Source organism: Lissotriton helveticus, chromosome 2_1, assembly GCF_964261635.1.
Source record: "Lissotriton helveticus chromosome 2_1, aLisHel1.1, whole genome shotgun sequence".
Lineage (NCBI taxonomy): Eukaryota > Metazoa > Chordata > Amphibia > Caudata > Salamandridae > Lissotriton > Lissotriton helveticus.
The window spans coordinates 502,529,439-502,543,745 of record NC_136059.1 but is presented as its reverse complement, the minus strand read 5'-3'; positions in this window follow the sequence as shown (position 1 = coordinate 502,543,745).

The following is a 14,307-nucleotide window of genomic DNA, read 5'->3' as shown; positions in this document are numbered from 1 at the left end:
CCCCATGTTCGATTAATGACGCAATTACAGTTGTGTCCATCTCTAGTATGCCAGTTTCCAGTTCTCGTGAATACTACGAATATCAGGCCTATGTAAAGCTACGTTGCCACGTTTCTCAGTGTGCACGTTATTCCATTGTAAAGTCCCCGTTTCTAGGCCTCAAAAGGGCCCGGACACCAGATTCAGCTCCTGTCTCCTGAAGCCCTCGCTGAGGAGCGATACAGCCCCCACCTGTATCCCTGACCCTTCACTTACTTCCTGCCTCACAGTGCCCGGTTCAGCCTGGCTCTGCCTCTGAGTCTGCCAAGAGTATGTTATGATTCTAGTTATCAGTCCAGCCCTCCTTCTCTGCATTCCTAAGCTACTGAATCGCATCAATAGTTTCCGTCATTGTCTAGCCTTTACGTCTCCATGTAAGAGAAATACTGTATTTATGGTCATTTAATATTCTTCATCACGCACTACATGTAGAATAATGCATGCTCCAGTCTTAGAATCAAGCTAGCCTTTCCCCTCCTGACTTCTAGTTTATATCAACATGTTCTCTAAACATCAGATACTAGATACTGTTTAGGTACATGTCGCCTTGACTCTCCAGACTTCAGTCTCTGCTCCTAGCACAGAGTTCATAGCCCCCAGCTTCTCCTAGTAACACGTCATTGCCAGTTTGCGCGCACCATCAGGTTAGAGGTCCCGGCTCCTTGGGTAGCCCCCTCCATGTTTCCGCCCCATTCATGACATATTCTGTTACGTTTGCATCACATGTCTATGTATACGCCCTGTTACACCCACTTTCACCCTTATCTTTCGCGACTGCTACGCGTCGCACCCTTTGCTCCACCCACTGCTCCGCCTATCATATGTACTGTAATGCAACTGTTTTATTATATATACTTGTGTATTGTTATTAAATGCTAGCGCGCTCATCCCAGATCCAGCCCCGGCAGCTGCCGGGCCCTGCCATCCTATTCCTATGCAGGTCGTCCTGTTCCTGTCCTTTATGCTGTAATAAACCTGCAAACTCCTACTACCTCGAATCTTGACTCTTATTTATTGAGCTATCTGTTATTGCTATGCCTAGTCAAACCTAGATCCGGTATTATTTATTTATATACCACATCTGACTTGTACGGTGGTAGGCGGACTCTCTGTGTTCTTCCTTCTAGGAAGGAGGTGATCCATTCCAGTGCCTTCTCCTGGATTCCGATGTTGCCGAGGCGCTGTACTAGGGTGCGATGGCAGACAGTGTCGAACGCCGCGGAGAGGTCTAGGAGGATGAGGGCCGCTGTTTCTCCGTTGTCCATCAGGGTTCGGATGTCATCGGTGGCAGCGATGAGGGCGGTGTCGGTGCTGTGGTTGGCTCGGAAGCCAGACTGTGATGGGTCGAGGGATCCATTCGTCTCGAGGAAGGCGGCCAGCTGTTTGTTGACGGTCTTTTCGATGACTTTGGCCGGGAACGGGAGGAGCGAGATGGGACGGTAGTTCTTGAGTTCGGTGGGGTCTGCTGTGGGTTTCTTGAGTAGAGCGCTGAGTTCCGCGTGCTTCCAGCTCTCCGGGAAGGTGGCGGTGTCGAAGGAGGTGTTGATGATGTCCCGCAGGTGGGGTGCGATGACCACGTCGGCCTTGTTGAAGACGTGATGAGGGCAGGGGTCGGTTGGAGATCCGGAGTGGATGGAGTTCATAGTGCGGATGGTGTCTTCGGTGCTGATCGGGGTCCAGGCGCGGAGGGTGGTGGTGGGTGGTGTTGCTGTGGTCGTGGCGTGCGTCGGTTGGGTGCTGAAACTGTTGTATATGTCCGCGATCTTGTGGAAAAGTAAATTTTGCCATGTTCTGTGTCCCTACGTGTCATCCATCATATGTTATGTGTGCATGATTAAATATGCATATGCATTCCCCATGTCCGATTAATGACGCAATTACAGTTGCGTCCACCTCTAGTATGCCAGTTTCCAGTCCTCGTGAAAACTACGAATATCAGGCCTATGTAAAGCTACGTTGCCACGTTTCTCAGTGTGCACGGTATTCTATTATAAAGTCTCAGTTTCTAGGCCTCAAAAGGGCCTGGACACCAGATTCAGCTCCTGTCTCCTGAAGCCTCGCTGAGGAGCGATACAGCCCCCACCTGTATCCTCGACCCTTCACTTACTTCCTGCCTCGCAGTGCCCGGCTCAGTCTCTGAGTCTGCCAAGAATATGTTATGATTCCAGTTATCAGTTCAGTCCTCCTTCTCTGCATTCCTAAGCTACTGAATCGCATCGATAGTTTCCGTCATTGTCTAGCCTTCACGTCTCCACGTTAGAGAAATACTGCATTTAATGGTCATTTAATATTCTTCATCACGCACTACATGTAGAATAATGCATGGTCCAGTCTTAGAATCAAGTTAGCCTTTCCCCTCCTGACTTCTAGTTTATATCAACATGTTCTCTAAACATCAGATACTAGATACTGTTTAGGTACATGTCGCCCTGACTCTCCAGACTTCAGTCTCCGCTCCTAGCACAGAGTTCGTAGCCCCCAGCTTCTCCTAGTGATACGTCATTGCTAGTTTGCGCGCACCATCAGGTTAGAGGTCCCGGCTCCTTAGGTAGCCCCTCCAATGTTTCCGCCCCATTCATGACATATTCTGTTACGTTTGCATCACATGTCTATGTATACGCCCCGTTACACCTCTTTTCGCCCTTATCTTTCGCGACTGCTACGCGTCACGCCTTCTGCTCCACCCACTGCTACGCCTACTGCAATGTAATGCTATGTGTTTGCGTTATGTATATATGCTCATGTATTGTTATTAAAAGTCAGCGCGCTCATCCCAGATCCAGCCCCAGCAGCTGCTGGGCCCTGTCATCCTATTCCTATGCAGGTTGTCCTGTTCCTGTCCTTATGCTGTATTAAACCTGCAAAAACTCCTACTACCTCGAATCTTGACTCTTATTTATTGAGCTATCTGTTATGATATATGTCTAGTCAAAAAGAGAGGTATTATTTATTTATTTACCACATAATGGCGCCCGAATAGGGACTTGCCCTTTCCCCACGCGTCGGTGAAGCCACGCCGACCCCCTGACCCTCTGCAGTCGTGACGGAACTCTTCTGTGCACCGGCAGATATTTCTGCTTCAAGTATCCCTCAGGCCCACGGAGGAGACGGAGGAGGCGGTCCAGCATCCAAACGAGACGGTGGAGGAACGCGGCGAGTCCCGACCAGAGCCCAAGCCAAGAGTCCAAGGTCCGAGGTATCCGGAGGTCCACCCGTAACTGAAGTCCGAAGTTCGTCGTCCGTCGTCGTAGCAGTCCAGTCCAGTCCGAGGCCTTCCGTTCTTGCTGCCCGGTGAGTACCATTACTGGGGTAGTATCTAGACAGGGTCAATCTAAATTGACTCTGGTCCGTGGGTTGGTGGTACACAGACTCACAAACGAAGTGTTCACCTAGGTGGATACGGGTCTTGATGCGTCCCTTTATGGGACCGGTATGTTCCGTACTGTTTCAGCAGTGCATCCAGTAACTCTAGTCTGTTCCGTTCTCGAGAAATTCTTGTGTTTCTGTTCTCAGTATTCCAGGTAATATTCTGTCCGAACTGTTATGTTATGATGTTGTTCAATGTATTTCCAATGTCGTGGTATGCCTGAATTGTTTTCCCAGTTGTTATTGTTCCTCGTGTATTGTATTGTGTTCCGATTCAAGTTTACAATGTCTCTCTTTTCGAGATTACGTCAGCTAAAAACTAGAAAAGGTTTGTTAGAAGAAGCAGTTCCTGTTCCGCCGAGGGACAGTCCAGGTCACTTTATGTATCAGAAGCATGGCATAAGCGCCATATTGTATCTAGATTTATGGGTAGAGTATACCAAACAGTTAGAAGAAAAGTATAGATGGCCCGTATCGGGTACATGGGATGCCGAGTGCATCATGCGAGTAGAAGAAGCATTATGGAAAAAGAAAGCCAGACAGTCACAGAAAGATGCCATCGAGTTATGGCGCAAAGAAGCTCATAAAAGAACCGAAAAAGAAATCAGAAAGTCAGAATTAAGTAGAGAATCCTTGGAACGAGCCCAAGAAAAAGAACTAATCGAGATAGGTGAACAAGTCAAAGCCGAACAGTCAGACAGACAGAGGCATGCCCTTATTAGGGGTATGTATCCTCTCCTTGCCGAGGGCTTGCCAAAAGCGACCCCAGAGGCATCCAGTAATTTCCCGCCACCGTTAGTTCCGACCAAGCTACGTCACAAACAGACCGCAGCTGATATTTTTATTTCGTCCTATTTGGACGACACAGTCCCAGAATATGCAAATCCTGTTCGCGCTCCACCAGTCCCTGTAAATCAGGCACTTCCCGCTCCTCCAGACACCGGAGTACCTGTTACGGTACCCCCGGTCCAGCCCGCCATACAAGTCCAGCCTACATTTCCATTTCCCACTCTGCCAGGACGAAGAGCCTCAGTAGACGACTCTAGTTTAGGGGCCGCAGGGGGAGGTACTCCTCAAACCCCGCCGCCACACAAGCGTTTAACGACAGACGAATTACATGCACAAGCGTCACAGCGTACGCCCAGACATCAGACTGTAGCAGAAATAAGAAAATCCCTTGCCGAATGCTGTTATGATCCAGTCCCAGGCGAGGATAATATGGTTTTATATTCATTCCGCGTAAGAAAGGTGGCCGAGTATCTAGTCACCTTACCGAATATGAAAGAAGATCTAGACAGAATATATCGTTTCATCCGTACAGGGGATGATCCAGAAAGTATTAGCGAGGCCATGTCTCAAAGGAAAGCCGAGATCCAGCTCATGATATTAAAGTTTCTGATCAATTGTCTAATAAGAGAACAAGATTACCCGTCTAAAGATCCGGCTGAAATGAAAACCCTGACAAGGTGGAGTGATAATATAGCCGAGGGTAAGCACAAGACCGTCGGTGCTATGGAGAGTATGTACAAGAAAATCCGTAGAGAAATAATAAAGATACACGAACAACGTAAAGCAGCACAAGTAAGCGAGAAAGAAAGTAATTCTGATACTGAAGAGATAGAGGACGAGAATTCCGCCAGAATAGCGTATGTAGGAAAATCTAGATTTCCAGATCGCCATTTACGCCTAGAACACAAGTCTATTTTTCATTCTCCAGCACCAGAACAAGGTTCACTAGAACAAGTATTCCAAGCTACCGATCACATTCTGAAATCACGAATCGGTTACAGTGAGTTAAGTACCATGCATGAACAAGAACTAGCCCGATCAGCAATCCGATGGATTACTGATTCTACCACTTTTCCAGACGAAATAGTGGCACAAATGTTTCTGAAAATGTCCCCAGCCGAACAACGACTGGTGGGTATGTATATGATTCAGCACCTCATTACATTGTATGAGGGTCAGCACTCTGATCCAGGTCCGTTACATGATGTCCTGAACGAGTTACTCCAGTATAGATGGAAAGGTCTAGGTACCGATTTAATTAGTGTCATTCTAGAACAGCGTCACAAATATAGAACGTTTCTGAACCCGCATTTTGTTCATGTCTCACCTCCAGAAAGTAAACCATTTTACATGGAGAGACAGAATCCGTTACGAGAAGTCCACCCAGTCAGAGGAACGGGTGGCGAACTAGAACGAGTGTTTGTTTACACTCCAATTACAAAGATGGAACTCCTCGAGATGAAGAAATTAATTCCCTGTCATGATAAAGATCCAGCAGGGTTCCATAGAGAATTAAAAGACATGCTCCGTATGGGAGAATACACTTACCCAGATATCATTAAAATGTTAAAGGTCCTGTTGCCCGCAGGGGTGTATGAGAAGCTAAAGGAAAAAGAATGGGAGGTGGGAGAGAAAAAGATCGATTGGGCAGTTCTAGAAGCTGAAGACAAGGCACGAGTACCAGGTACCGGTCTTGGAGATAAATGTAAAGAATTACCAGAATTATTGATTCAAGTTTTACCCAGATTATTGACAACTAGAAAAGAAGACTGGGATGCAATCTCAGCCTGTAAACAGAAACAAGACGAAGATATTAGTGATTTTTATTCTAGATTTGAAAAATGTTTCGGTATCAACAGTGGCCTCAAGACAAGTAGTGAGTCATACCCACACCTTTTTGTTACTAAATTAGTCGAGAATTCAAGCCCACAAATTAAAAATCGAGTTCTGAAAGTCGAAAGTACCTGGCAAGCTAATACCCCGTCCCAGATGTTGCAGATGCTTCAATACCACCAGAATAGAATCAGGGAAGAGCAAGAACACGAGAGAAAACGTATGAAAGACACGAAAATGAAAGTACTAGTTGCACAATCTGTCCCTCAAGACAGTCAGAAGAGGGGTCCGAATCAAGCCAGTCATCCTGCAGCTCCCGTTAAAGGGAACTGCAATTATTGTAAACAGCCAGGTCATTTTATAAACGAGTGTGCAGTTCTGAAACACAACATAGCTACTGGTAAGACTAAAGAAAGACCACGTCCGCCTAGACAGGAACAAGTTTCACAGATTCCTCAGCCACAGAATGCACCACAGACAGTTACAGCACCGCAGCCTATTGCTGCAACACAGCAAGTTACACAGCAGATGTACCAGTATGCACAGTCTGAGTATCCAGAGTACCAGCAGTATTCATGAAACAGCCTAGAGAGGGAGGTAGGCTTGCCTCTCATCGAGATACCTGTAGATCAAGAAGGTCCCTATGTTCACAGTCAAGTATTAGGGAAAGACAGAAAGTTTTTGATTGATACAGGGGCAAGTAGGACCACAATTAGTCACGCCGAAGTTCCAGGGGCTCCGCTCTCAGGCTCAAGAGGGGTAGGCAGTTGACACCAGACCGTATCCAGTTAATAGCGAGTCTTCCTCAGCCCAAGACCCAGAAGGAGGTACGTGCTTTTATCGGCCTTACTTCTTATTGTAGACAATGGATTCCTCAGTATGCATTTCTAGCCAAACCACTGATACAGTTAACGACACAGGAGGCAGCCGTATCGACTGTCCTCCCTTGGACATCTGAACATACACTTAGTTTCAATGAGTTAAAGAAAGCCCTATGCCAAGCTCCAGTCCTAGCGACACCGAACTACAGTAAGCCTTTTACACTTTTCGTTACTGAACGTGAAGGTACAGCATTATCTGTTCTCACACAAGATCAAGCAGGACAATACAAGCCTTGTGCTTATTTTTCGAGCACATTAGATCCTGTAGCCCAGGCTCTGCCTGCGTGCCTCAAGTCAGTTGCAGCCACAGCACTAGCTATCAGACAAAGTGATTCCATAGTCTTAGGACATACCTTGACAGTACAAGTTCCACATTCCGTGGAAGTTCTTTTAAACCGAACACAAACTCAGCACTTGACAATTGCACGTTTAACAGGTTATGAATTGACACTGTTCCAGCCACACATAGAAATCAGACGCTGCAACATTTTAAATCCTGCTACACTGTTACCATCAGTTACTTCGAATCCTGACCCACATGACTGTGTGGAAGTAGTTAACATTACGACAAAGCCAAGACAAGATCTGACAGATATTCCGTTACCAGACCCCGACCTGACACTTTATGTGGATGGTTCATGTATGAGAACAAGTACAGGAGAACTAGTCGCCGCGTATGCAGTGACTACTGACACCGAAGTTATTGAAACACACCGTATTGATACCCTGTCCGCTCAAGCAGCAGAGCTAGTTGCTCTGACACAAGCCTGCATACACGCCAAGAACTTGAAAGTTAATGTTTACACAGATTCACGTTACGCATTTGGAGTTGTACACGACTTCGGAGTGCTCTGGCAGGAGAGAGGTTTCATGACTTCTCATGGAACCAAGATTCAGCATGGTCTCCTCATTCAAGCTCTGTTAGATGCCATACACTTGCCGACATCTATCGCTATCATGAAGTGCAAAGCACATACGAAAGTTACTGACATTATTTCCCAAGGTAATGATCTAGCAGATCGCACAGCCAAGCTTACAGCACAGACTCCAGACATTCAAGTTAATCCGACACAGACACATACTCCAGATCCGACTACATGTATGACAGTTAAGGACCCTACACAAGATGTCATAGATATCCAGTTACATGCTACTCCCGAAGAAATCAAGAAATGGTCCGAACAAGGAGGGGTCCAGACAGATCAAGGATGGTTAACGAAGGGTAGAGCCACATGGTTTCTCCCCGACTCTATGGTTCAAGTCATCATTAATACCGCACATAGTCCAGCACATTTAGGAGAAAAAGCTATGTTAGACAGTATCCAGAACATTTGGTTCAACAAGCATTTACGAGCTGCAGCCAAGCAGAAAGTCCGTACCTGTATGATATGTTGTCAGTTTAATCCAGGTAAAAGTGTCCCGGTGGAACAAGGTGGATTCCAGCCCCCTGACCACCCTTTCGAAGTCCTCCAGATGGATTATATTCAGATGGAGCGATGTCGAGGTTTCAAGTATGTCCTTGTAGTTGTATGCGCTTTGTCCAGGTGGACAGAAGCATATCCAGTTCCAGATTACACAGCCGCGACCACTGCCAAGCAGTTGGTTCGTGAGTTTTTCCCCCGTTATGGACTCCCTAGAGTCGTATATTCTGACAACGGCCAGCCATTCTCATCTGAACTCATGAAGCATGTTTCCCTGTTGCTAGGGTACCAGTGGAAGTTTCATTGTGTACGCCATCCTGAAGCAGCCGGTCTCGTAGAGAGACATAATCAGACCCTGAAAATCCGAATCGCCAAAGTGTGTAAAGAAAAAGGTGTGGACTGGCTAGTAGCTCTGCCAGTTGCTTTATTTTATATGCGCATGGTCGCACATTCCAGATCAGGTCTGTCCCCGTATGAGGTCGTTTTCGGCCGCCCCCCTAACATGTGGGGTACTCCTAGACCCCGAAGTATTACCGATGTTTCAAGTAATATGCTGACAGATTACCTAGCTTCCTTGATGTCTGCCCTCAACTCATGTCGTTCACAGGTTGCTGCCGCATTTCCAGACAATACCGAGGTGGCACCGCATGAAATCGTTCCAGGATCCATGGTGATGGTCCGCAACTTTGACAGATCAAGTCCGCTGGAGCCTCGTTGGAAAGAGCCCCGACAGGTCCTCCTCACCACCCGTACAGCCGTGAAGTTGGAAGGACGCAAAGGCTGGGTACACCTTTCTCATGTCAAACTTTTTAATGGACTGAAACCCGTCTTAAAGAACATTTCCCAGGATTTGAAGGATTGCCAAAATATTGTTCTCAAGGACTGTCCCGCAAAAGACATTGCTACAACCCCTCCCCTGTTAGAGAAAACTCCACAACAGGAGTATAAACTCAAACTCCGGTCTAGTAAAATAAGTCAGTCAGTTTGATTGTCTAAGTCCTCCCCTAGGTGAAACGGTTAGACTGTTTCTGACATGTATAAAATAGACCCCCATAGTGAGAGAGTTAGTCAAAACTCAATCCGATGTATCGTTTTTCTATGTTTCATATTGTTTCTCAGCATTATGATTTCCTGCACCAGTTATGCATTTTTCTTGTATTTCCCAGTTCTTCATGTAAATAAGTCTGCTAATGCTACAGTAGAGCACACGTTTAGTGATCTGCCTCCTCATGAACTCTCTTACCGTCTCGCCATGCGAAATAACTCATTTATCCGTATGTTACATTACTCACACCAGACCAGCAATGCCACTAATTGTTGGGTGTGTGGTCGACTCCCCCCTTTCCAGACACCGAAGGGAGTTCTGCCACTCTTTCCTTATCCTTTTTCACATAATGGTTCGTGTGGAGCATGGTCCACGTTAACGTCATCCTCAACAGATATGTCTTTTCTTAACAGTACATGTTTCCCAGACAAGCAAGGTCTCCCCCACAGAACAGGCTTAGATCTAGAAAATGAAGTGTATAATTTAGGTAATTATTCTTCGAATTTCATGGTCTTGAATGTTCAGTCTGATACTACTCCAGACTTACCTGTTATTTCAGTACTACCAGTCAAAGGCGAATTATGTGTCCGTAATTATGGTTCTGTACATGTAGGACATAGTGATTGTACTACTATTGTCAAGTATAGTGACAGTGGGAAATCTATCTTCAAAGCTTCACGTCATTCTTATTTTATTTGTGGTCAAACTGCATATGTTCGTCTGCCCCTCGATTGGGAGGGAACCTGTTACATTGCCTTCCTACTGCCACCTGTTTTCCTAGCCCCACCTGATTATCATAGAAACACACATCTAGTACACGTTAGACATAGAAGGGAGTCCCCAATTGTCGATTATACTGAAACTACTCTAGAACAATATACCGATTTCAATAAAGGTTTCTTCTTCTTTATAGGCCCTGTCCAGAATAGTAAGTTAATCCGTAGATTAACCAGAACCCTTGAAGCTGTAGTAAATGAGACTGCCTCTGCTCTAGGTAACTTAACCGAAGAGCAATCTGCTATGAGATTTGTCGTTTTGCAGAATCGTCTCGTCCTTGACGTCATACTGGCCGATAGGGGCGGGGCCTGTAGAGTCATCGGATCTAGTTGCTGTATTTTCATTCCAAATAACGCGCCGTCTGTTTATTCAGCTATAACCAGACTCCATAAAATTGCCCATCTGTTACACCAAGATCCAGGCACCTGGACATGGTCCGGTTGGTTCTGGAATATAATTTCCGCATGGGGATGGAAAATATTGTCCTTTCTAGGTATTGCAGTAGCGATCATATTTAGCTGCTGCCTCTGTATACAATGTGGCCCTGCGATTTGCGGCATTTGTGCTACCTCTTGTATTCCTAGTCCCAAGCCCCGTTCTAAATCCCGTTCCAGGATAATTCGAGACGAGCAAATGATACTGTATGAAATGATAGATGGTATCATGAAAATTGATGTTTCCTGATGGAAACGTAGTGACAAGGAGGGAATGTGGAAAAGTAAATTTTGCCATGTTCTGTGTCCCTACGTGTCATCCATCATATGTTATGTGTGCATGATTAAATATGCATATGCATTCCCCATGTCCGATTAATGACGCAATTACAGTTGCGTCCACCTCTAGTATGCCAGTTTCCAGTCCTCGTGAAAACTACGAATATCAGGCCTATGTAAAGCTACGTTGCCACGTTTCTCAGTGTGCACGTTATTCTATTATAAAGTCTCCGTTTCTAGGCCTCAAAAGGGCCTGGACACCAGATTCAGCTCCTGTCTCCTGAAGCCTCGCTGAGGAGCGATACAGCCCCCACCTGTATCCTCGACCCTTCACTTACTTCCAGCCTCGCAGTGCCCGGCTCAGTCTCTGAGTCTGCCAAGAATATGTTATGATTCCAGTTATCAGTTCAGTCCTCCTTCTCTGCATTCCTAAGCTACTGAATCGCATCGATAGTTTCCGTCATTGTCTAGCCTTCACGTCTCCACGTTAGAGAAATACTGCATTTAATGGTCATTTAATATTCTTCATCACGCACTACATGTAGAATAATGCATGGTCCAGTCTTAGAATCAAGTTAGCCTTTCCCCTCCTGACTTCTAGTTTATATCAACATGTTCTCTAAACATCAGATACTAGATACTGTTTAGGTACATGTCGCCCTGACTCTCCAGACTTCAGTCTCCGCTCCTAGCACAGAGTTCGTAGCCCCCAGCTTCTCCTAGTGATACGTCATTGCTAGTTTGCGCGCACCATCAGGTTAGAGGTCCCGGCTCCTTAGGTAGCCCCCTCCAATGTTTCCGCCCCATTCATGACATATTCTGTTACGTTTGCATCACATGTCTATGTATACGCCCCGTTACACCTCTTTTCGCCCTTATCTTTCGCGACTGCTACGCGTCACGCCTTCTGCTCCACCCACTGCTACGCCTACTGCAATGTAATGCTATGTGTTTGCGTTATGTATATATGCTCATGTATTGTTATTAAAAGTCAGCGCGCTCATCCCAGATCCAGCCCCAGCAGCTGCTGGGCCCTGTCATCCTATTCCTATGCAGGTTGTCCTGTTCCTGTCCTTATGCTGTATTAAACCTGCAAAAACTCCTACTACCTCGAATCTTGACTCTTATTTATTGAGCTATCTGTTATGATATATGTCTAGTCAAAAAGAGAGGTATTATTTATTTATTTACCACAATCTTGTTGTGGAAGAATGAGGAGAGGGAGTTGCAGAGGTCTTGCGACGGGGTGATGTCGTTGTTTCCGGCGTTGGGGTTGGAGAGCTCCTTTACGATGTTGAAGAGTTCCTTGCAATTGTGTGCGTTGTTGTCTAGCCGGTCCTTGTAGGCATTTTTCTTGGTGGCGCGGATCAGTTGGTGGTGTTTCCGGGTGGCGAGCTTGAGGTTGGCCATGTTGTCCATTGTTGGTTCCCTTCTCCACACTTTCTCGAGGGTTCGGCAGTTCTTCTTGGAGCTCTTGAGTTCGTCGGTGAACCATGGGGCTTTTCTGCTGCCGGGTCTGCTGGGCGGGGTCCTCAGAGGGGCGAGTTCGTCCGCGCAGTTGCTGATCCACTTCGTGAGGTTGTCGGCGGCCTGGCTGGGGTTCGTTGAGCCGGCGGGAGGGTGCTGGCTCAGGGAGGTGGAGAGCTGGTCGGCTGTGATCTTGTTCCAGCTTCTTCGGGCAGCCTGTTGCTGGTGGTGATGGATCGTCGTTCTTTTGAAGGTGAAGTGGACGCAGCTGTGGTCCGTCCAGTGGAGTCCTGTGGCGTGGCTGAAGGCGATGTCTTTGCTGGATGAGAAGACGGCGTCGAGTGTGTGTCCGGCGAGGTGGGTGGGGGTGGATACCAGCTGCTTGAGTCCGAGGTTGGCGAGGTTGTCGAGCAGGGTGCTGGTGTTGCGGTCGCTGTTGTTCTCCAGGTGAAAGTTGAGGTCTCCCAGGAGGATGTAGTCGGCGGAGGGGAGGGCATGCGGGCTAATGAAGTCGGCGATGTCTTCGCTGAATCGTGTGCGTGGTCCCGGGGGTAGGTAGATCAGGGTGCCTCTGAGGGTTGTTCTGGGGTCCGTGTGGATCTGGAAGTGCAGGTGTTCGGCGGTGGTTAGGGTGTCGTCGGTGTTGGTCGTGATGCGGATGGTGTCTCTGTGGATGATGGCGATGCCTCCTCCCGTCTGGTTGGCGGTGCGGTCCCTCCGTGTGATCTTGTAGCCCTCTGGGATGGCGATGGCGATGTCGGGCGCTGAGGAGGCGTTCATCCAGGTCTCAGTGAGGAAGGCGACGTCAGGGGCTGTGGTGTCGAGGAGGTTCCAGAGTTCGATGGCGTGTCTGTGGACGGAGCGGGTGTTGAGCAGGATGCACTTGAGGTGGTTGCTGCTGGTGTTCGTCTTGGCGGGTGTTGGTGCGGGGTAGGTCCGGATGCAGGTGAACTTGCATGCGTGGCAGCTGAAGGGTCCGTGGGTGTGCTTCGGGGTGGCTCGGTGACATCCCGGGATGCCGCCGGTGTTGAGTGCGAGGAGGTCGGCGGCGTTGTTGGTTCTTCGGGTCGGCTTCCGTCGGTGGGGGCCAGGGGTCCTGGCACTGGGCGCGGTCTGGTCGCGGACGGGCGCAGACGGGCTTACCTTTGGCGCACCTTCGGCGCACAATCGGCGCGCCCGCTGCGCGTCAACGCTGCGCGTTCGCACGGTCGCCATATATGGCGAAGTGCGCGGGTGGGCGGAGCAGCTGGGAGGCGGGAGCGGGGAGGGTACAGAAAGAAAAGGGGCGGGGTCAGTGGTGGAGGCGGGAAGCGGGAGGGATGAGACGGCGGCAGAAACTAGGCTAAACAGGCAGAAATTGGGGACAAAAGTGCTAAATAGACAACAAAACTAATCAGAGACACAATACAGTCAGAAACAGTGATACAGCGCAAGCAGCGAGCACACACCACGCCGCTCGATGTTAGGGGGCGTGGTAACGCGGCGGAGCCGGGGCAGCGAGGCAGAAGGCGGGGAAGCACTGCAGCAGCTGGTGGCCGTGCGGCGCGGGGGTGTCCCAGGACTGGGTCACACTCACCTGCGTCGCACGGTCGCCATATATGCCCAAGTGCGCGGAGCAGCTGGGAGGCGGGAGCGGGGAGGGTACAGAAAGAAAAGGGGCGGGGTCAGTGGTGGAGGCGGGAAGCGGGAGGGATGAGACGGCGGCAGAAACTAGGCTAAACAGGCAGAAATTGGGGACAAAAGTGCTAAATAGACAACAAAACTAATCAGAGACACAATACAGTCAGAAACAGTGATACAGCGCAAGCAGCGAGCACAGACCACGCCGCTCGATGTTAGGGGGCGTGGTCACGCGGCGGAGCCGGGGCAGCGAGGCAGAAGGCGGGGAAGCACTGCAGCAGCTGGTGGCCGTGCGGCGCGGGGGTGTCCCAGGACTGTAAAGTGGAAAAAATAGTTTGAAGATTGTGTGTAGTGGA